Genomic DNA, 23377 nt, shown 5'->3' on the forward strand with positions numbered 1-23377 from the left:
TAATATTTTCTTATAAAAATTAAATTTTATATTTTTTAATTTATTTTTTTATTGCCAAGATTTTGCCAAAAAATGCGTGATTTTATAAAAAGAATTCAATTTCTCGTGAGTTTTTTGAGAAACAAGAAATTGCCGTTTAAAACGTTTGTCACTATGGTCTATACATCGATCATGATTGGGATGTGTTAAATGGGCTCGTGGGTTTTTCCTAATTGTGCGGAGATAATATGGTCCAATTTAATTGGATTTAATTCCAGTTTCCTGATTGAACCCGAAACCGCAACTCCATGCTCGCACCCAGTAAAGCTAGAACCAATCGAACATATCCAAACCCGAATCTAGCTTGTTTACGTTATAAGAAGGTCAGGACCCGATTCACTATGGGCATATTTGGAAGCTTTAAGTGAAGAGTCAACAGGAACATCCAATCCTAGGTAAATGACATAACTTGGGAAATAAGGATGCGAACGCAAATGCGTCCGAATTATTGGTGGATCTAAACCGGTATTATGAGAGGCATGGATTTCCTATACCCAATATGCTAAAAGTGTGCATGGCTATTTGTATTACTACCAGGGCTGGTAAACGAAACGAGCAGCTCGTGACTCAGCTCGGTTCGGCTCGTCATGAATTAGTTTATGATAGGTTCGTATAGTTGGCAAGCCGAGCTACGAGCAACTTGTTTAGCTTAAACGAGTCGAGCCTGAACAACTCATTTGGGCTCGAGACTGCTCGTATATATATATATATATATATATATATATATATATATATATATATATATATATATATATATATATATATATATATATATATATATATATATATATAAACAAATAATGCATTCCAGGATTTTGGCTTGGCCTATCTATTTGGGAGGCTAGGTTTGACCATGTTGCGGCTTGTTGGCAATGGCAGGTCAGTCGATCCTGGCCCCTCCTCCCAAAAAAAAAAAAAAATTGGGCTGCTCTAAGTCATTGTCCAATTGTTAAATGAGACAAAACTTTTCTTGGTGCATTTATTTCAGCTTCTTTCTTATGAAAAAGTATTTTTTCTCTTAAGAAAGAAAGTGTTTTCTCACATGAGGTGAATCAAACATATCTCGAGAAAGAGGTGGCAAAAATAACAAACTTTTTGATGCCAATATACAACGATTGGGCATTCATCATGCTTCCAACTGCATTTGTTGCTCCCAACCTGACATGAAAGCACTAATCATCTATTTTTTTAAAGCTCGTGAGTGACAAAACTGCATTTTAACCTTTGTATAGTGAAATTCCTCTAGATTTATGAATTTCCTCTCATATATATATATATATATATATGCTCAAATATTGCATTCAAGATCTGCGATAGAATTTGTCACTGATTTTTTACTTAAAAATGAAGGATTATGAAAAAATATATAAAATAACAAAGAAACTAAATAGAAATATCATAGTAATGACACATGATTCACTAAAAAATGTTGAACGAGCAATGTGATACAACACCGACAATGTTCATAAGATTTGAGATCAACAGGCGCGGCCACGCCAATCTCGATTATTCTATGCTATTTTATGGCCACCAATGTTAAAAATCTAAAGAAAAAGCTAAAGACAAATAGAGGTGTAATTAGCTTTCCAATACCACCAAAATCACCTTGATTTGACAAACGGTTGGAAATAAATGTCCTCTAAAAATAAATTGTTTGAATATTCCAATGTTTAGAGAATGTTTTAATTTTAGTTTTAAAACTCAAAAATTAGAATCATAGAAGTTTTTTTTGTTCTAACTCAAAATAAGAAAGTTAAAGGTTTATGTCTCAGCTTTCCAATGATTATAAAAATATAGGTTTTCGATATCGGATAAGAGAGATACAGATCTAAGAATAGAGACTATTCTGTAGAAAATATGCGAATATGCAAATTTTCTCTTAAATATATATGAATTTCTTCCTGAAATTCTCTATGTATATATGCAATTTTTCTCCAAAATATAAAAATTTCTTCTTAAATATAGAAATTTTCTACTAAATATATGTGAATTTCCTCCTAAATATGCAAATTTCCTTCTAATTATATATGAATTTTCACATAAACATGTAAATTTATTCGTAAATATGCAATTTTTTACTCAAATATATGAATTTCTTCCTAAACATGAGATTTTTCTCCTAAATATATGATTTTTTTTTAAAATATACAAATTTTCTCTTAAATATGAGATTTTTCTGCTAAATTTTTCTCTAAAAACTGTCTCTCAAATATACAAATATTTTTCTAAATATTTGAGAGAAAAATCTCATATTTAAGAGAAAATTTATATATTTTTGAGAAAATTTTGAGAGAGAAATTACATATTTAGGAAAAAAATCACATATTTGATAGAAAAATCGTATATTTAGGAAGAAATTTACATATTTATGATGAAAATTGTATATTTGAAAGAAAATTTGTATATTCGCATATTTAGGTAGAAAATCACATATTTAAGAAGAAAAATACATATTTATGAGGAGATTCATATGTTTAGAGAAAATTCACATATATTTAGAAGAAAATTCACATGTTAAGAAAAAAATTACATATATTTAGGAAAAATTCATATATTTTGGAGGAAATTTTTATATTTGAGAAAAAATCATATATATATATAAGAGAAATTTTGCATGTTTAACAGAAAATTCATATATGTTTAAGAGAAAATTCATATATTCGCATATTTTCTGTAGAACAATCTTTATTCTCAAATTTGTATCTCTCTTATTTGACATCAAAAACCTATATTTTTTGTAGACAGATATTTTTGTCTTGCTTTTTTGTTCTTTTCTATACTTTTTTAGAATCTTTTATTTTTTGGGTAAAAAATCTAGGACAAAGTTTGTCATGGATTTTGGATGCAATACTTCACATATTTAAAAGAAAAATTGCATATATATACAAAATTCGTTATACAAAGGTTAAAATGATCATTTTAACACCAAACATTTGTGGTTTTGGATATCGGGCAAATTTTCAAAAATTATAGGTTTTTTGAAAAACACATCATTTTTGTCTTACAAAACACAATCATTTCTGCTTGTTAAATGCCAAAAAACTTGGTTTCTCCTGTATGCCTCCCTTTCATGAGAAGCCACCATCTCGGGGTGGAGGTGTAACAAATGCCCGCTTTAAGATAAGGGTGAGAATGATCTGATAAATGTTGGATCATGGATTTCATGCAACCAGATATATTATTTTCTTTTTTCTTTTTTATATCCATTTTGCTTAGAAGTTGAATCTTGATTAGGAAGGGTCATGTTTTATGAATCTAAGTGCAATAATAAGAGGCTGGAAACATGTTTTTGACTTTAGATTTGAGAAAAAATGAAGGAAAAAAAGCATAGGTTCTGCTCAGAACGAGCTAGGTCTATCTGTTGTGCCCCAACAAAAACATTTTTTTCTTTTTATATTTACAAGGAGAAACTGCCCTCAGGGTCAGAGACCTAACCATGTTGGCTCGGTCAGACGTACTTACTATCGCCCCAAGGGAGTGCAGATTTAACAAAAGCCAATGGGTGGGTTAAATTGCAACCAACGCATATTCTATTGAAGGAAAATGATTGCCCAGTACAAGATGTGGACTGAGACCCGCTCCAGATGAGACCATTAAGTAAAATGGAGAGATCCCTGAGTCCTCCCAAATCTATGGCTTTCTGGTCCCGATGGGAAGAGGAGTCAGACAAGAGGTTCAGGAACAAAAGATCGTAAGATGGGATCCAATCTCACCTTCTCAAAATTTTTTACAAGATCAGTTTTTTTGGAATGCAATTGAAGCTCTGAACTGAGCCCAGTCTGGACAATGGCATTCAAGCTCAAGCCAAGCTTGGGCAGAGGCATTTTAAGCCAAGCCGAGTTTAAACAGCCCAGGCTGGGCTCGTGTGTATCCCTACTTGTCGGTACTAATGCAAAAGTTCAATATAAGAAAATTGTAAAACAACTTATGGAAAACGTTCATGATAATTAATACCTTATGTTAGAAAGTAATCTTCTCAATCATGGGTTGTCTTTTGCTGCATTTTTATATGCAGGGGGGACTAAAATATGAAATAAGATCAAATCATGTCAAATATCTATCATTCATTGTTGATATTGAGCATGAACCACACATCTATCTACACCGGCAATTCCCACCTGATGGAGAGGGCACGACGTGACACATTCTACCCTTAGATCTACCTCATCGCCATCATGCGGGAACCATGATGCACTGAAAATGTGTTGTCTATGTTCGTTATCATCAGTGTTCAGTGCTTGACCAGATATGGCATAGTACCAGACAATACTCTGCAAGTTGCTACGGGAAGGGACAGGGCTAGCACTCAGATTGCGTTTCAACTGACACGAGATGGCGGAGCGTTTGTAAGAACCGGGGTCTTGCAGATTAGTTCAGATGCTATCTTTCTTGAAAAGAGAATTATAGATTGGATTGTAGAGACGATGTGGTAGTGGGCAGGTCTGTGAGCGATCTCACCTGCTCATCTAACAGGTATTGGATGGCATGGTTGAGAGCAGTTGCTGAAGGAAGGAGAAGAGCGCCATCAATTGTGGGGAGGACAATGGAATTCATGGTCCAATAGGAACTCATGAGCCTAAAAAACGCAAGCCAGAAGTGCAACTCTGCCCCCACTCAGAGTCCTCTCCTGGTTTCGTGTTTTCTGCAGACCCGCTGGCAGACAGATTTTCAGCCTCCGAGAACCGAGGATTCTGCGTTCAAACCTACTGCCTTGGTTCGCCGTAGGAATCATGGTCGATACAAATCAGGTGCATTTGATTCGACTAAGCCTCCAAACCATGACACTCTCAAGGCTGGAACAGCAGACCGCCTATAAAGATGATGTAGGAAGGGAGAAAAAGACCCGGGTCCATATAGATCTATATGGATCCAATTTAGTTTAAGTTTTTCATTTGGATTTCTTATTTCCAATTTGACTTTTTCATGTAATGAATCCATCTCATATCTAAAAGTAAACCTAGGGTTTATCGTGTTTTCGTAAGATCAGAGTTGGATGATTGATTATTATTATTAATAATTTTTATTAAATTTATGTAATTTCTTTCAATATTTTTATGCTTTTCTTGATTTTTGTGCATAAGACTAATGTAGCATAGCCTTTTGATTTACATCAATGTAGTATCAAAGTAAGAGATGATGTCAAGAAGCTGCTAAGGACATGGTGATGGATCTTCCCACTCAACGGTTCTCTAAGATGAAGCTCATGCTTGAAGCATTCCTACGATCGAATGAATTTTTTTTTGGCATATGCATGGTACTCGAGAGGCCCATGAAAAGATGTTCATCCACGAGGGTGAGACGACCGGGTTGGCCTATGGGATCGCCTAACTGGTGTTTGTTAATCACCTTCCATTGTCAGAATGCAGTCAGGCGAAGGATCTGCCGCCACGAGGTATGGTTCCATCGAAGGGTCAAGCAGGATCCGACGACCACCACCCTCCTCTCTCTTTCCAAGAGAACTAGTGAGGGGAGAGGCTTTTGCGGGATCTGACACCGTCTGACAGCCTTCAAGTGGGAAAGTCCGACCAGTCGGGGTTCTGGCTGTTGATGGGTAACCCGTCGGGAGGGGCCGATTGCTCCCCCCTCCTTACCATAACCAGGTGGGGGAGGGGCTCCTCCACTGCCTGACTGTTGTCTGACGACCATCCACCAGAGATGATGGCGAGGGGTCCAGTGGGTTCCCCATGCAAGTGGGGGAACTCCACCCAACATTTCCCAACGTGAGTGGAGTCACACCTGCCCCACTGCCAGACGATGATGGGAGATAAGCCCTCCATCGGTTGGTGGCACGACGTCCCCCTATGCCGGCGATGGTGAGGGGCTAGTGGGTTCCTCACGCGGATGGGAAACTCCACCCGATGTTCCCCCAGCCGGTTTGACCCTAGAACTGAGATTCAGGCTAATTCTCAGGCCAGAACCAGGTTCCATGTGTTCTGGGCTCGAGTTCGACCCAAAACCCATTGGTTTCAGACCTTGGGCCACCGACTTCATGCTGGGTGGACTCTGTTTAATATCCAAGTCCACCTGGTTGGGCTCCACCACTTCATTTTGGTCATGATATGAATACCCAAACCCAAAACAGACATAATCGGACCCGAACAGAGCTCCAATTCTAGTCTAAACCGAGTCAAAACCAAATCCAAAATAATTTGGATATGAATCGGGACTTAGCCAGACCTTTTTACCCTTAAAAGCTCAATCAAATATCTGACTCAACCTATTTTGAGTCCGACGAATCATTATGCTTTAGATCCGGTAGCAAACCAACTCGATCATCACCAAGCCCATCATCTAGAATTAACTCATTTAACCCCAAATGAACCCCCTAAAATCCATTTTATACCCAAAACCCTTCCTAATTTCATTTGGACCAATCCAATGTAGACTCCTTTTTGAAGCCGGAGGTCCTATTAAGACTAACTTGGATCTGATTGATTCTATTTGAACCCAAGTGCATCTTAAGATAGAGCTTTAGGGTTTGACTGATGTTCTACGTGAAGACTCATTTGATTACATGTTGCACTATCTATTAGATGATTGGTTCTTTATTCTGCACTTGCTTGAACATTCTTAGGATTTGATCACACCAGTGCTAGCAGATCTATACCTTCCAGAAGTTTTGACCGTTCTTTATTTCTTGCGATTAGAGCACAACTGAAAAAAGCATCTTGAGTGCAAGTCTTCTCCAACCCGAAAAGAATAATGTAAGAGCGAAACAGAAGATCCATGTATTTAGACTTGAGGGCAAGTATTCTCGAACTCGAGAATAATGATGTAGAAATAGAGCAGATCCATAGGGATACATTTGAATCTAATTTAATTTAGGTTTTTTATTTGAAATTCTTATTTAGAAATAGATCTTTTTATTTTATGATCTATCCTAGATCCAAAGTAGACATATGGTTTATCATGTTTTTCTATAAATACTCGTTATAGGAATTTTTGAGAGATCGTAATTGGATAATTGATTATTATTATTTTCATTGATTTTATATAATTTCTTTTAATATTTTCTTGTTTTTCTCAATTTTTGTGCACAAAAGTAGTGTAACATATTGTTTCTTCTCCTCCCTTGTAACTACATAGTTTTTTTGATATTCAGAGAAAAAAAGATGGGGAGTATGTCTTGTGGAAAGACAAACCCCCAGATACAGAGCCCATGGCTTATTTTTTTGGTCCCAACATTTTGTAATTTTGGCATTCTTATGTCAATGAAAGGTAAGGGGTCTTAACCCACTGTTGCCACTCTCGAAAAAGAAAAAACTCCAAAAATAAAATCAAAAGGTGTAATTAGCAACTTCAAAAATAGAATAGAGCAACTAAGAAACACTTGAAAGAAAACTTGTTAATTTACTAGATTAGTTTTGAAAACATTTAGTGTGACTTTGAGAGTGATCCGAGGATCTTTCAGATCTTAAGATTTTGAAATTTCAAGATCTAATGACTGCATCTCTAAATCGATCAGGCTAGAGATCTATGCATTTGGGGGGTGGGTTGGTTAGGGATCTCATCACACAATATATAAAAGCAAAAGCAGGGGGGTATTCGACGTCAAAATTGTGACTCGTTATAATATTTTTTTAAATGACACTTATGTACTTTCGTTATGTAGTAATAAATTTGTCAAGACATGTATATTTTTTTCCTAAAATAACAAGTGTTACTTACATGGCACTTGTGTAATTTTCTTAAATAATAAAAGCCATTTAAGTAAGTAGGTAAAAAGTTACCTCTCTCTCTCTCTCTCTCTCTCTCCTCCTCCTAATAGGTAGCTTAGGTAACTACTTTTGCCCATCCCAACCCCTCTCTCTCTGAAAAGGTATTTAGCTTAATAACATGGTTAACTTTCACTTGTTCTAAACAGGCAATTAAGTAGGTAACTTAGATAATTATATCTTAAGTGATTAGGTAGGTAACTCGCTATCTCCCTACTGTAACTCCTATTTTTGTTTTCTCTCTCTCTCTTTCTCTCTCTCTCTATATATATATATGATCATGTATTTTTGAGTTAAAATTTTGAGGCATTACATCCTAACCCTCTCTACATCTTTGTCTAAAAATGTATTTAGCTAGGTAACCGTCTCTCCTTCTAAATAAGTAATTAAGTAGGTAACTTAGAAAATTCTTTCTCTCTTTAAACAAGTAATTAGGAGGTAACTTAAGTAACTCTTTATCTTCGAACCCGAACTCTTCTATACATTTTGATTTATCATTCTCCTCTTAATAGGTAAATCTTAAGTGACTTAATTAACTCCTCTCTATGTTTTTTTTTCTCACCTCCATCTATGTCTCTATCTGTCTCATCCCCTCCTAATATATATATATATATATATATATATATATATATATATATATATATATATATTCTTTGATTTCTTTGATAGTTTTTTGAAGTGGATTGTGGATTATTTGAGTTGCATTGCCATTGTGACTTTTGTGGAGTTACATCTTAGTAATTGTAAATTTATGGTCATTTTATGAGCTTATATTAGTGATTCGATGAAGAAAGTAGGTTATTGCATTTTTCATATATTTTTTCTTTTTCATATTGTTGCTAATTTTTTGTTTATTCATTTGTGCCAATATATGGTTCGAATGTAACTATGTATCCAATAATATGAAGTTTAATACATAATATGAAATATTTATCGTTGCTTTATGAATTTAGTGATTTGAATAATTTTATGAAAAATTGTCCTGAATTGGTATATCTCAGATTCGAAGAATTTTTGTTGCTGCTCAAATCTTGTATTACCGCATATATGCAAGATCTGGATTCAACCTTACCTCATCGGATCTGTTTCAGGTCTGGATCTCTATCCAGATCTACTATTCACAATTCATATTTGTATGATGCAACCTAAATTCATTACCTTTCGAACCCCTAGAACCTAACCGGTTGAGATAGTAAGTGAAGTCTTCCCTAGGACTACAAGCTGACGGCTTAGAGGAACTTCTCTAATGTTGTCATCCCTTCAAAGAGATCGTCCTAAGTCAGGGTATGCGGTCTAGAATTAAGAAAATTTTGTATATAATGAACCAATATCTCTGCTCTTTCTTTTCCTTACATTTTCTTTTTAATGAATTTGAACTTCATGCTTCTAGGGTGCGTTTGTTTATATCATATGTTATTAATAATGAGGTGGCTTTTATTGTGTTATCAGTGTGATGGACATATTATTTCTCGAGATTTAGCTGAGCGTCCATTGTAAAAAAAGGCTGAGCGTAGATCGTGAACGCGATGAACGCTAGGTGTTCAAGCACCCATTGATTAAGCAGCTACACATCACTATATATATATATATAGAGAGAGAGAGAGACGAACTATAACCATCAACATTACGATACAAAAACAGTTTCAACCAACATTGAACCTACCGGATAACCAAACACAGGCCCAAGACATGCCAAGGAACCCCAAAAAGAAGGAAAAAAGAGAAAAGAAGAGATGAAAGGGGAAAAGAAAAAAAAAGAAACAAGAAACAAATACAGTTAGGCGACGAGCATCACCCTGGATCATGAATGGTCCCTGGAGGCATATGGTGATGCAGATCAGGGATGCTGCTGATACGGAGAACGGCGTATATGTCCGCCAAAATAAGGTTCACCATTTTGTTGAACACTACCGGAATATGCCGAAAAATAGTGTTGTTGCGAGTCATTCATACGGCCCGCCAAGACGAGAAAAGCCAAGTTCGCCAAATAATTCACCATTTGTTGCAATGACGAATTGGCTGAGGACCCCACAACAAATCGTTGGCGAACGATTCCTGGCGCACGCTGAGAGAGAGAGACACACATATCCTTGTCAGTGCCTGTGGTTGTTCTACTAGTATTCTTTAATGTGTTGACCTCCATTTGCTTGGTTGTCAAATTTGATGTGACTCCATGACAAATCGGACCTCAACGGATGAGATCCAAGGCTTTCCAATATGTCCTTAAGCTAATACCTACTCTTATTGCTAAAAATTAAAATAACACAGTATGGCATTCTGTTTCATGGTGTTGAAGAAGGATCAGCTCTAGAATTCCCTAATCTCGTGTCTTTTGTACAAGGTGGATGCTCTCAAGACTTAAACCTGAATATAATGACACCCACAGTTAACCATTGCAGCAAGTAATAGCAATCATCTATGCTCTATTGATCTTGAAGTAAAATATCTATTCAAACACATATTTCTAAATCTTGGCAGGGATTGCCTATATTCGTTGTTACTAGAAATTACCTTCCTTACGAAAAGAATAATTATTGCAAGTATACAATAGATCTACTAACTGCAGTAATATTGGCTTAATGGCTCCGTTTATCTTCCATACACCAAGAATTTTCTATCACCCTTTTTTCTTATAAATGAAGTTTCTTGTGTCTTTTTAAATTTTTTTGTACTTATGGACATAAAATATTATGATCACTGCAATGGTTTGACAACAATATTTTGACTTTATTCCTTTGACATTGGTGTACCTTCACATTTGAATTGGTAAGAATCAATGTGTGAATCTAGCACAATTCTTAATACAATAGACTAGTTCGGCTTATGCGTGATTTCTATGGGCTATGCTGAAGGATTTCGTAGGAGTTTCAGGCTTTTGCGTTAGCAGCAGCTTATTTTCAACCTAGGACATGTTACAAAATTGGTCTAATATGGAATAGTTTTCTCACAATTTTGAGATTTCCCATGTGCATATACAATTGTACCTAATCTAACCTTGGTTTAAATGACGAGCCATTACCTCTAGCCACAAGATTTGGTTTGCCAAACTTCTCTTTTAAATTAGCATTTGTTGGTTTCTATTATCATTATTCTAATAATGGATAATACAAATGTTTTTTTTTTCCTGGATAACCAAATGATACAGTTGTATTATGCAGATGCATACAAGTTTTTCTTTTTAGAGATGACATGTTTCAGGTCATGTTACAACAACAACAACAACTACAACTACGCCTTTATCCCAAAACAATTGAGGTCGGCGATATGAACCAAAAAAGAAAATCATTATGGGTCTTCCACATGAATCCTTCTCCTCCAATCATTTCTATCCAATGCCATGTCCTCGGTGAGGTTCAAAGCATTCATATCCTTTCTTATCACCTCCATCCATATCTTCCTAGGCCTACCCCGACCTCTTTTAACTAATATATTTTCCCATTTCTTCATCCTTCTAACTGGAGCATCATTAGGCCTTCGCCGAATATGTCCAAACCACCGTAAACGATTCTCTCTCATCTTATTTTCAATGGGTGCAATGCCTACCTTCTTACTTATCTCCTCGTTCTGAATCTTATCTTTTATTGTATTTCCACACATCCATCTCAGCATACGCATCTCAGCTACACTCATTTTTTGAATATGATGTCTCTTGGCAGCCCAACATTCCGTACCATATAGTAAAGCAGGCCTAATAGTCGTACTATAAAACTTTTCCTTCAACCGCAATGGCATTCTACGATCACACAACACTTCAGTTGCACTTTTCCATTTCATCCACCCAACCTTTATCCTATGATTTACATCTCCATCAATTTCTCCATACTTTTGAATGATAGATCCCAAATATTTGAAACAATCATCCACCGGTATTTCTTGCTGACCAAACTTCACTACACTCCCATCACTACTTCGTTGCTTACTAAACCGACATTCCATGTATTCTGTCTTACTCTTACTCAACTTAAAACCTCTTGCTTTCAATGTCTGTCTCCATAATTCTAACTTAGCATTAACCCCAGCTCTAGACTCATCAATCAAAACAATATCATCAGCAAACAACATACACCACGACACATTTTCTTGAATTGATCTCGTAAGCTCATCCATCACTATAGCAAATAGGAAAGGGCTTAAAGCAGATCCTTAATGTAACCCAACCGTTATAGGAAAATTGGTTGTCACCCCTCCACAAGTGCAAACATTGGTTACTACTCCTTCATACATATCTTTAATTATACTAATGTACTTGAGAGAAACACCTTTCTTTATCATTGTCCACCAGAGAACATCCCTAAGTACTCTATCGTATGCCTTCTCCAAATCAATAAAAACCATATGCAAATCTTTGTTCCTCTCTTTATTTCTCTCAATAAGTTGTCTAAGAAGATGTATAACTTCCATAGTTGATCTTTCAGGCATAAAACCAAACTGATTCTCCGATATCATGACAACCTTCCTCAACCTAGACTCAATCACCCTCTCCCAAAGTTTCATAGTATGACTCATGAGTTTTATACCATGATAGTTTGTGCAATCTTGTATATCACCCTTTTTCTTATATAGAGGCACCAAAGTACTCTTCCTCCACTCATTAGGCATCTTATTTGTCTGCCAAATCTTGTTAAAAAGATTTGTCAATCATTCTAAACCTTTCTCTCCCAAGCATTTCCAAGCCTCGATAGGTATACCATCTGGGCCAACTGCCCTTCTTGATTTCATTTTCTTCAAAGCCTCTGCAATTTTTTTCTTTTGAATCTTGCGTATGAAGTCACGATTCATCTCATGAAAAGAAATGGAGAAGTCTCCAAGATCTTGAGCATGACTTTCATTAAATAGATTATCAAAATAATATTTTCATCTTTCCTTAATCGCCTCATCTTTGACTAAAACCCTTTGTGTTTCATCTTTGATACATCTAACCATACTTAGATCCCTCGATTTTTTATCTCTCATCTTTGCAAGCCTATAAATATCCTTCTCGCCCTCTTTGGTATCCAACTTGTCATAAACCTCCTTATATATCTTATCCCTCACGTTCTGAACTACTTTTTTAGCTTCCTTCTTTATTATCATATACTTTTCCAAATTCTCATTATCACGACTCTTACTTAGATTTCTATAACACTCTCTTTTAACTTTAATAGCTAATTTGACATCCTCGTTCCACCACGATGTATCCTTACCTAGCGGTGCACCGCCTTTAGACTCACCCAATACCTCCTTAGTCACCTTTCTCATGCCACCCGCTATCTTATTCCACATTGATTCTGAATCCTCCTTGAGACACCAATCAGCTTCTTTAACTACATGCTCTACAAACATCATACAAAAGAAACAGATATAATAACATACATATTTTATAACATAGAAACAATGACATATTCAAGCCAATCCCGATGTGCGCAATCCATGTGCTCTGTGTGAAATTAAATCATCAACGATACTCAGGCTAAGCACTGTCCATCCACGGAGAGAGAGAGAGAGAGAGAGAGAGAGAGAGAGAGAGAGAGAGAGAGAGAGAGAGAGAGCTTGAACCAAGTCCTAAAATGAATCCACAATGGTTCAGACATGCTGTCCTCATCCGAAATGATTTGCAATAATGAGTCCACGAAGTAATGCAGCTATGCCCTCTCCAACCAAAACGATTCTATTACAAGCGAACCCTGAAAATGATAATAAAAAGGATGTAAAAATAGGTTGGGAGTGCTTTTTTCACAAAGCGCAGGGAAGATATGGTTGCCATCTCACCGGCGCTCAGACAGGGAATAGGGAAGGGCTTGCACAGGGCGCAAGAAAGAGCTTTCACAGGGAACTGGCAAAGGGAAAAATCATCTTCACAGGTTCTCAAGGCAACATCGATCACAGAGGTGTGGGTCTTCACGGCTATGCAACGATGCTCAAGAGGGCGCTGCTCACGAACTGTCAAGGCAAAGGGCAAATTGAAGAGCGGGAGAAGGAAAAAGAGTGATAACCATATCGCGGGCTTTCACCTACTTTTTGTTCTATTTTTCTATTGAAAATCAGTAGGGTTCAGGCGCGAAAATGGGAAGGGATCAGGCGCGAAAACCCCCCCGAGAAAACCATATATTTATAGGTTACCTATAAATATTGTCGTAGGTTGCCTACAAAAAAAAAGCAATAGATTTAGACTGGTCTGTAGGTTTACTATAAAAACGAGGAAAATCATAGATTTAGCGCAGTTTGAACTGCCGCTGTAGGTTACCTATAAAAAAAATGAGAAAATCATATATTTAGCGCAGCTTTGAACTGCTGCAGGTTACCTATAGCAGCTTTTGGCAAATTGCCGCGAAAGCCTTCAACAGTGGCAATTTTTTAAATTAGCCGTTGTACAAACTGCCACTGTTTCCATCTTTTTGTTGTAGTGTGACAATTCGGGTACTGCAAGTGCTGAGTGAAGCTGATGCAAAATCTGGATATATAGAATTGAGTTGAATATGCTTCATGTAGATCAAGCGCCAACTTAAATTTCAATAGAAAAAATATGCTAAGACTGCTTTATTATACAAAAACTTCGATAATGCAAGAACAAAGTCCAAATTAAGTTCTTTTAGAGAAGTAAATAAAGCAACAAAATGTATCTACTTCAATACATATTTCATCCAACTTTCTAAGGCACATAAAACAACATATTTTTTTGTTTTTTTTTGTTAAAGGCAGGTCAAGGGAAAACCCTTGTAGGATTCAAACCCGAGACCCCTAAGTTACGACCATATGACTTAACCATTCAACTATCTCATTTGACCCCACATAAAAAAGCTCATATTTATTGATAAACAGCTAAAAAAATGATAAAAACAAAAACCTTAAACTAAATATAATAAACTTAAAATAGGAAATTTAAACGTGAGATAAATCTTTAGAAAACCAATAACCAAAATTAGATATGTATCCCAGTTTTCAATTGGATTTAGATTGTCATATCTAGGTGGGACGCCTTACTTCTACTGGCATTAAACTTGTAGGTGTTGGACATCATGAGTTATGGGTCCAACCCACAGTGTGACCCGGTTTGACACCCATTAGTGGGTCACATTGGTGGCCACGTAATGGGGGTAGTGGGTGGGAGTTACGTGCCACATTCACGTAACTGCCTAATCACCGATTATATAAGGGGTTAGGGGCTATGAGGATGATGAGACGTTCATAGCATTTATCCTGCCAAAATAGTTCCGCATTCGGATACAGCGGAACAGGGTCCTGCTCACCGTCGACCTGAGGCATGGGCTCATTGTGGGCGTCGACCGACTGAGGAGAACGCCGAATTCTCTACACGCGTCCATGGCGAATTCAGGTACGCTTCCTGTCAGTGTTTTTTTTACAGGATTCACCAACATTGGGTTATGGGCCCACCACGCTTCCGTTGCGCGTGTCGTGTAGGCCCTTTCGGCGTTTCGCCCCAACGTTGTCTGAATTTTGGTTTTTGTGATAACATGTCACCGTGGGGTGACATTCTGGTAGACTGTCGCAAACAGTGATGTTTGCGACAAAGGATGCATGGCGATGCTAATTTTTTCTGACAGACTGTCGTTGTGGGACGACAACCTTCATCGGCAACTGTCGTCGTAGGGGCGACAACAATTTCCCGGCAGCGGTCGACTCAGCCGACCCTCATAAAAAAAAAACAGATTGTTGTATACCTGTGGCCGTCGGGCTGCAGGGAGGTTCTGCCAGCGTCGGGATCGCCACTGGAGTCATCGCCTGAGATCCCCTGCACCGTCGGGTTGCAGGGTGGTCGGCCTATGCCGAGGTCACCGGAGGTGTTGCCAAGGTTAAGAACGCCGGATGGCTGGCGTCTGGGGTTTGAAAAAAACCCTTTTCTCTCTGTTCGACGTCCATCAGGATCAGTCGGTGTCGGGGCTGTCGCCGGATCGGACGATCGTCGTGGGGCGATATGATGAATGGATCGACCGTCAGTCACCGACGACCTTGCCAACACTGTTGTTGGTGTCATGCCCTTCTTCCTATGCCCCTTCACCCTTCGAATTGCAGAGCATCGGATGTCATCGTGGGACGACGTCGGTTGCCGATGGCCGTCGGTGAAGATGCATTGCTTGAGGTGATGAGCGTCACCGACTGGACACCGGCATCGGTCGCCAATGAGCGGGGGACGTGGGTCGCCATGTGGGATATTAGGGCATCCAAAAATGGCAGTTGTCGCCGTATGGATCTATCAGAGCCGGGGGGCTGTCATCAAATAGACGTCACCGTGGGGTGACGCAGGTCGCTGGCAACCAGCGTCGGTCGCTGTTTGGTAACGTGGGTCACCGTGGAACCAAAAAGGGTGGAAACTCTTTCGGTTTCCCTAAAAATGCAAACAGAAACCCATAATTGGGTTTCTGTTTTATTTTAACATGAGACCGGATCGGGTCCGGGGTGGTGACCCGATGACAGACCCGATCCAAACCCATTTTGGGTGGATCGAGTCTGTTGTTTATTCTTGGATCTGACCCATACCCATAATGATTCCAGATCTGGATCTAATCTGGAATGAATCAGGTCTCTCTCGGATCGGGTTAGACCCAGGTCCAATTAGGATCGGTTCTGATCCGGATCCATTATGAGTCAGGTTCAATCTCGGTCTGTTTTGGACTGGGTCTGACCCGGGTCCGTTTAAGACTGGGTCTAACCCAGGTCCATTTTGGACCGGGTCTAACCCGGGTCATGGTCAGAAGATATACATGCAACAACCTCCTGGTTTCAGTATAGATGACTCAAATAACTTAGTTTGTAATTTGAATAAGTCAATTTATGGACTTAAACAGGCCTCCCGCCAGTGGTATAAGAAGTTCAATTAGGTAATAATGAACTTTGGATTCACTGAAAACATTGTTGATCAGTGTATTTACATTAAGACTAGTGGGAGTAAGTTCTTAATTTTGGTTTTATATGTTGACGATATTCTTCTTGCAACTAATGATTTGCGCCTATTATATGAAACAAAAGATTTTTTTCCCTCTCATTTCGATATGAAAGACATGGGTGAGGCCACTTATGTCCTTGGAATCGAGATCTATCATAACAAAACTAAGGGTGCCCTTGGTCTCTCTTAGAAATCCTATATCCTTAAGGTTCTTAAAAGATATGAGATGGAGAATTGTTCTCCTTGTTCGGCACCTATAGTGAAAGGGGATAAATTGAGTTTAAAGGACTGCCCTCAAGATGACATTACGAAAGCTCAGATGGATGTTGTCTCATATGCTTCGGCAGTTGGGAGTTTGTAGTACGCACAGACCTGCACTCGACCTGATATAGCATTTGTTGTGAAAATGCTTGGTAGATATCAGTCAAATCCAGGCATTGCGCACTAGAAGGCAGCGAAGAAGGTTATGCGCTATTTACAAGAAACAAAAGATTATATGTTGACCTACAGGAAAGGTGACCACCTAGAGGTCATTGGATACTCTGATGCGGACTTAGGAGGGTGTATTGATAGTAGAAAATCCACTACTGGATATATTTTCCTTCTAGCGGGTGGTGCTGTCTCATAGAGAAGTGGAAAGTTATCTACCACTGTTGCTCATACCATGGAGGTAGAATTTATTGCTCTATACGAGACTTCGTCACAGGCCATTTGGATTAGAAACTTTATTATGGGTCTTGGTATAATAGACTCTATTGAGAGACCACTAAAGATCTTTTGTGATAATGAAGCAGCTGTGTCCTTTTTAAATAACAACAAGAGCTCAACATCGTCTCAACACATGGAGTTAAAATATTTGTTGTTAAAGAAAGGACTGAGAATCATCTGGTATGTATTGATACAATTGGGATGAAGGAAATGACTGCGGATCCCCTTACTAAAGGGCTAGCACCGTGATTGTATTCCCAACATGTAAAGAGGATGGGTCTTTTTGATTCCTTCTGATGTATGATAATACATTATATGATCACATTTGTGTTTATGTTTTGATTCTCTAAGGTTTTGTGTTATTGTTGATTTTGCATAAAGAATTTCTCATATGAGTTAGAGAGAATAGGAAAATAACAATATTAAAATGACCAATAGAATAGGTGAGAGACCAACCTATTCATAAAGGTAATTTTCTACATGCCTAAGCACTGAAGGTGAATTGTAGCGTAGTATATGAGAATATGACATTTCATAAAGAAGTGTTCATATACATGACTCATACGATTCATCCTTGTGATAAATGGTGGCATGTGAATCCAATGAAGAATTAAATCGAGATAACGATATACACCTCGATTTAGTACACTTTTGGTGTCAATAGGTCAAGTGAAAGAATGTTGGACATCATGGGTTATGGGTCCAAACCCACAGTGTGACCCGATTTGACACCCATTAATGGGTCACATTGGTGGCCACGTAATGGGGGTAGTGGGTAGGAGTTATGTGAATGTGGAAAAACCACATTCACGTAACTGCCTAATCTCCCATTATATAAGGGGTTAGGGGCTATGAGGATGATGAGACGTTCATAGCATTTATCCTGCCAAAACAGTTCTGCATTTGGATTCAACAGAACAAGGTTCTGCTCACCATCGACCTGAGGCATGGGCTCATTGTGGGCGTCGACCGGCTGAGGAGAACGCCAAATTCTCTACACGCGTCCATGGCAAATTCAGGTACGCTTCCTGTCAGTGTTTGTTTTACAAGATTCGCCAACAGTAGGTAGTTAGTTTCTATACAAAAGAAGAGATTGGGTGAGTGAACCATCAGATTATCTAGCTAAAGGGATTAGGACACTTGTCATCCTACAATTAAAAGTCCTCATGTGGGAATAATAGTTAGAGCACAAGTACCAAAAGCCTACACTTGTCCAAAAGAAAGAGAAGTAAGTTTCCATTGTTGTAGATACCCAATTTTTTGTGATGCCAATGGGAAAAATATTTTTTGAGGTTCTAAGGCAAAAATTTCCAAAATCTTAGGTTATTTCACGTATCTTAGTTTAGAAAAACTGTGAAAGATAGTCATAAACCCTAGAATTTTAAGAAAACCTAAAATTCTCTTTTTCTATGTAGCACATACACAAATTTTGACCAAGTCATTTCATGTCGTGATACACTTACTAAAATTTCAGTGTTTTTAATCTATTTTAAGTTTTTACTGGTTTTAAATTTATTTTTAAAAATTAAACTAGAGGATCTTAGCTTTTCAATGAACTAAAAATTATGTCAATCCAATATCAGAGTATAAAGTTATAACCAAAGCATAATGACTTATTTAGTAAAAAACTTGGTTTTTAGGTAGAACATACTTTGAGCACACTTTTGACCACCAAACTATCGAATTTGGTATTTTACTTAAAAAGTGAATTAAAGTTGAGGATATTAGCTTTTCAATTCGTCAAAAATCACCTTAAACATATATCTAGATATGAAGTTATGGTCAAAACAATTTAGCCCGTGGGGCCTGTTTTGCCCCAAAACATTGATGACAATTAAAAAATGATGACATGTCGTTATAGCTTTTGCCCAAAAATGCTGGCAACAACTAAGTTGTTGTTCGAAGTCCAAAAAATCAAATTTTTTTGTCAAAGATAAAGAATTTTTGTGAGAGATCAAGAATTATCGTTAGAGTTTTTCTCTAATGACAAATAAGTTGTCATTAGAGCAAAAGTTGTCATTAGTGCCACTTGTCGTCAGTGCAACTTATCGTCAGCACTTTGCTGACATCAATATATCGTCAGCCGCCTTTTTGTGTGCCTTTGGGATAAAATTTGTCTTCTAAGCCTTATAAACTAAAAAATTGAAGCCCACTCATTTTGAAACCCCCTTTCCTTTGATAAAACTCTCATTTGAAGACAATAAACCTTGATCAAATCCTAGTGTTTGATTAAAAAACCTTCTTTTAAGAGTCGCCCATCTAGATGAATCCTGGATACACAAGGAATGTTCTCGGATCTGCCTAAAAAACTATAAATAAGGGTGCTTCCTCCTATTTCAGATATGACATCTATCTCTCTTAGCACTATCACTTTACCAAAATCTCTATAAGTCTTAGCCCAGCTGACCTTGCCTAGTCGATCAAGCCTACCTAGCCTCGCCTAGGACCTAGATCCCTTGTCACCCTTTTTTAGAGCCCATGCCTAATCGAAGTGTCACCGTTGCTCTCTCATGCTCGTCAACCATAGAAAAGACTACTCAAGCTCGACGTGCGATTTGGTTTTAATTTCTTCTGTATTTCATTCATTTGTATATTTTTTTTAAGTTTATGATAGTTATAATGTTCATATATTGCTTGTTTCGTGTATTTTTTGAGTTTTGGTGGTTTCTACATCGAATTCACCTTTTCTTTTAGGTCTCATACACAAGGTATGAAATGTCACCACTACAAAAATAACGATAAGAGATTCCTGATTTGGCTGATCCCTGCTCATGAGAGAAAGAACGACTTTTTACCTTGAATAACGGTTCCCATACTCTCTTAAAGTCTGAATCTGTTTCAGGTCCATTTTAAAGAAAAAATATATTTTTGGTGAAAAAGTTGTGTTTTTAAGCTTTTTAAAAATTCAAGAATCTACAAAATGACGATCACAATGGGACCGTTAGTTTAACTCCAAGATCTGAGTTTTTGAAAAATAAACTTTACGAGGTAAGTAGTTTTGTTATTTTATTAGTTTTGGCCTCCCCAGGAGACCAATATGTACCCCAGACCTCCTCACACTTTTCTAGACCTTCTAGACCTGGCCCTACAAGTTGTAGACCTATACCCTATCCAAACCTCTCATTGAATCTCCGAAGCAGGTTATATGTTCCCCCCCCGAACAGGGCAGTTAGCTACATCTCATGATCGGGGGTCCCAAAGAGCACCACGTATGTAAGCATGTGCGTCTCGTATCCCCATGTTTGTCAGCATTAATTAGCGTTGGAGTTTGATGCGATTGCAAAGACTTAAGTACCCTCTCCTCCATTGGTGCAAAAAAAAATGACGGTTCTTGAAAAGGAGTGGTTGTAAAGACTTAAGTGCCCCGAAGATGATTATTTAAGACCCAGTCTCTGCACTGCAGGATTATCCGAGAAAGAAATCTCTCTTGGAGGAGGCCATGAACATCAACCCTCTTACTCTCTCTCTCTCTCCCTTCTATTTCTGCTTCTGTGCACATCCATTAGAAGATCATACATTGTTTCATCAAGCACCGACTGACCTGCACAGGAAGAGGGTCTGGGGGCTCCTCCCAGCGTGGGTAGCATCACCAGTGTGGGTAGCATCATTCAACTTGAAGAGTTATGGAGTCTGATTCAGAGCTTTTACCCTTACAGAAGGGGGGTCTGAGGGCTCCTCCCAGCGTGTTCATGGCCTTTTGCCCTTACAGAAGGGGGGATTTACATTTCGTAGAACACCCGTCACCGGAACGAGATGAACACCCGTCACCGGAACGACGGCTCCGCTGAGACCTCCTCGCTAGGGAGAGGAAGACGACGCGGTGGAGCTTCTGCTGGCCATCCTCAGCGCGACTGCACCGACTGGGTTGCTGTCGAGGAGGAGGGCGAGAACGGTGACTCTTAGCTTGGGCAATCTTTCTTTTGATGATTGTGGTTGTAATGTATCGTTGAAGTTAAAATGAGGAATGAAATGACAATAAAATTTGCTGAAAATTTACAGAAATAAACTAGACTTAATAACGAAGACCCCACTTTTTACGGATTTGGAACATGACCTCTGGTTAGGGAGATATGGCCCTGACAAGTTGGTCCTAATTCGGGTAGCGATTTACAACGATTTGCTTACTGAATAACATTACAAATCGCTATAGCGATTTGCGGAAACACTACAAATCGCTATAGCGATTTGCGAAAGAATCTACAAATTACTATAGCGATTCACGGAAGACACTACAAATCGCTATAGCGATTTGCGATTTGTAGTGTCTTCCGCAAATCGCTGCGATTTGCGGAAACACTACAAATCGCTATAGCGATTTGCGAAAGAATCTACAAATCGCTATAGCGATTCACGGAAGACACTACAAATCGCTATAGCGATTTGCGATTTGTAGTGTCTTCCGCAAATCGCTATAGCGATTTATAGTGTCTTCTGCAAATCACTATAGCGTTTCGTTGGAGACCCGAAAATACTACAAATTGCTGTAGGAAAGCCCGATAATACTACAAATCATTGTTGGAAGGCCCAAAAAAAATAGCAAGAAAGGGAGAGAGAGTGAGAGGGTTGGTGTTCTTGGCTTTCTCCAGGAGGAACCCTTTACCTCCCTTGATTTCTTCTCTAGAGAAAGAGAGGGTTTTACAGTGTTTTACGAAGAAGGAAGAAGAAGAAGATGACAATGGAGCAATGTAGGATCGTCTGTTGGATGTGCACAGAAGTAGAGAGAGAAGGGAGAGAGAGTGAGAGGGTTGATGTTCATGGCCTTCTCCAGGAAGAACTCTTTGTTTCCCTTGATTTCTTCTCTAGAGAGAGAGAGGGTTTTACAGTGTTTTACGGAGAAAGAAGAAGACATGTTTGTCCTTTTTTTGAACAGAAAAAGAAGAAGACTTTGAAGAGTCAACATCATCATCGACTTTCTGGATGAAGGACATGTTTGTCCTTTTTTTGAACTGTTTGTTTTTTCTTTTTTGAATGAAGGGCATTTTTGTCATTTTCTCAAACCATCACTTTATGAGAAGAATAGCAAGAAAGGGTACTTAAGTCTTTGCAACAACACTAGAGTCCGATGCAAAGTTATGTCAACATACACGGGAATACGAGCCCCATGTGCTTGTATACGTGGTGCTCATTCAAAGCCCCGAACACAGACGTGGGATTCAGTGAATCATCGGGGGCGAACATACACAACCCTCTCTTGAATCTCAAACTGTACCTATCTGGCTAGCCATTAGACCTAGTTTTCTCGTACCTCCTGTCGCCCAACTAAAAGAAACCTAACCTCTACCCCCACGGCGTCAACAAGGGTGCTAACCCTAAGACACATACGTAACCCACAGGCCCAAGGCCTAATTTTAATAGGTTCGATCCATTCTAATCCGTGGAACTCAATTTGTTGTACGGTTGTGCCCATCAATTGCAAATTCGGATCTCCCAGCCAAGCCTATTCCCGATTCGTCCAACTCGAGCCTGAAAAATGAAAAAAAAGGATACAACATTCCACTATGCCCTACCCATTTAGGGCATGGTTAAACACACCTACTACGTGAAAAAGAGATGGGTGGCATCAAGGCCTGTGCACGAGTAGTAAACAACTGAGGAAGCTGATTTAGTGCCTGGTAGGCCTCCTGAACGATAACAATAGGCCTGAGGATGTTTTGCACAGGTCCGTTGAGTGTCCCGGAGGGCAACAGTAGGCATCAATGGAGCGCACTGGTGGGATTGATGAGAATCCCCTGATCTCAGATCCCAATCCTCCTTCTCTATGCCTGGGTAAGTGATATTCGTCAACTATGGACCTCTAGTCTAGAGCTACCACGTTAGTCATTCGAAGGTTGGAGAAAGTACACTTGGACCCATACAGATTTGGGCTGATCTAGACCCGTCCGTCCTTACACTTCAATTCTATCCCACATCCAGAACTACATACTCGGATCCTCAAACATTAAGGGCTTGGGGCTCACTCCAGATGTTATGAGAGCCACAGCTCAGACCAATGGCAGAACACTGAGGCTGTCAAGATGTTTATGCTGGTACACAC

The sequence above is a fragment of the Nuphar pumila genome, chromosome 12, assembly GCF_984573655.1.
Source record: "Nuphar pumila chromosome 12, dmNupPumi1.hap1.1, whole genome shotgun sequence".
Taxonomy (NCBI): domain Eukaryota; kingdom Viridiplantae; phylum Streptophyta; class Magnoliopsida; order Nymphaeales; family Nymphaeaceae; genus Nuphar; species Nuphar pumila.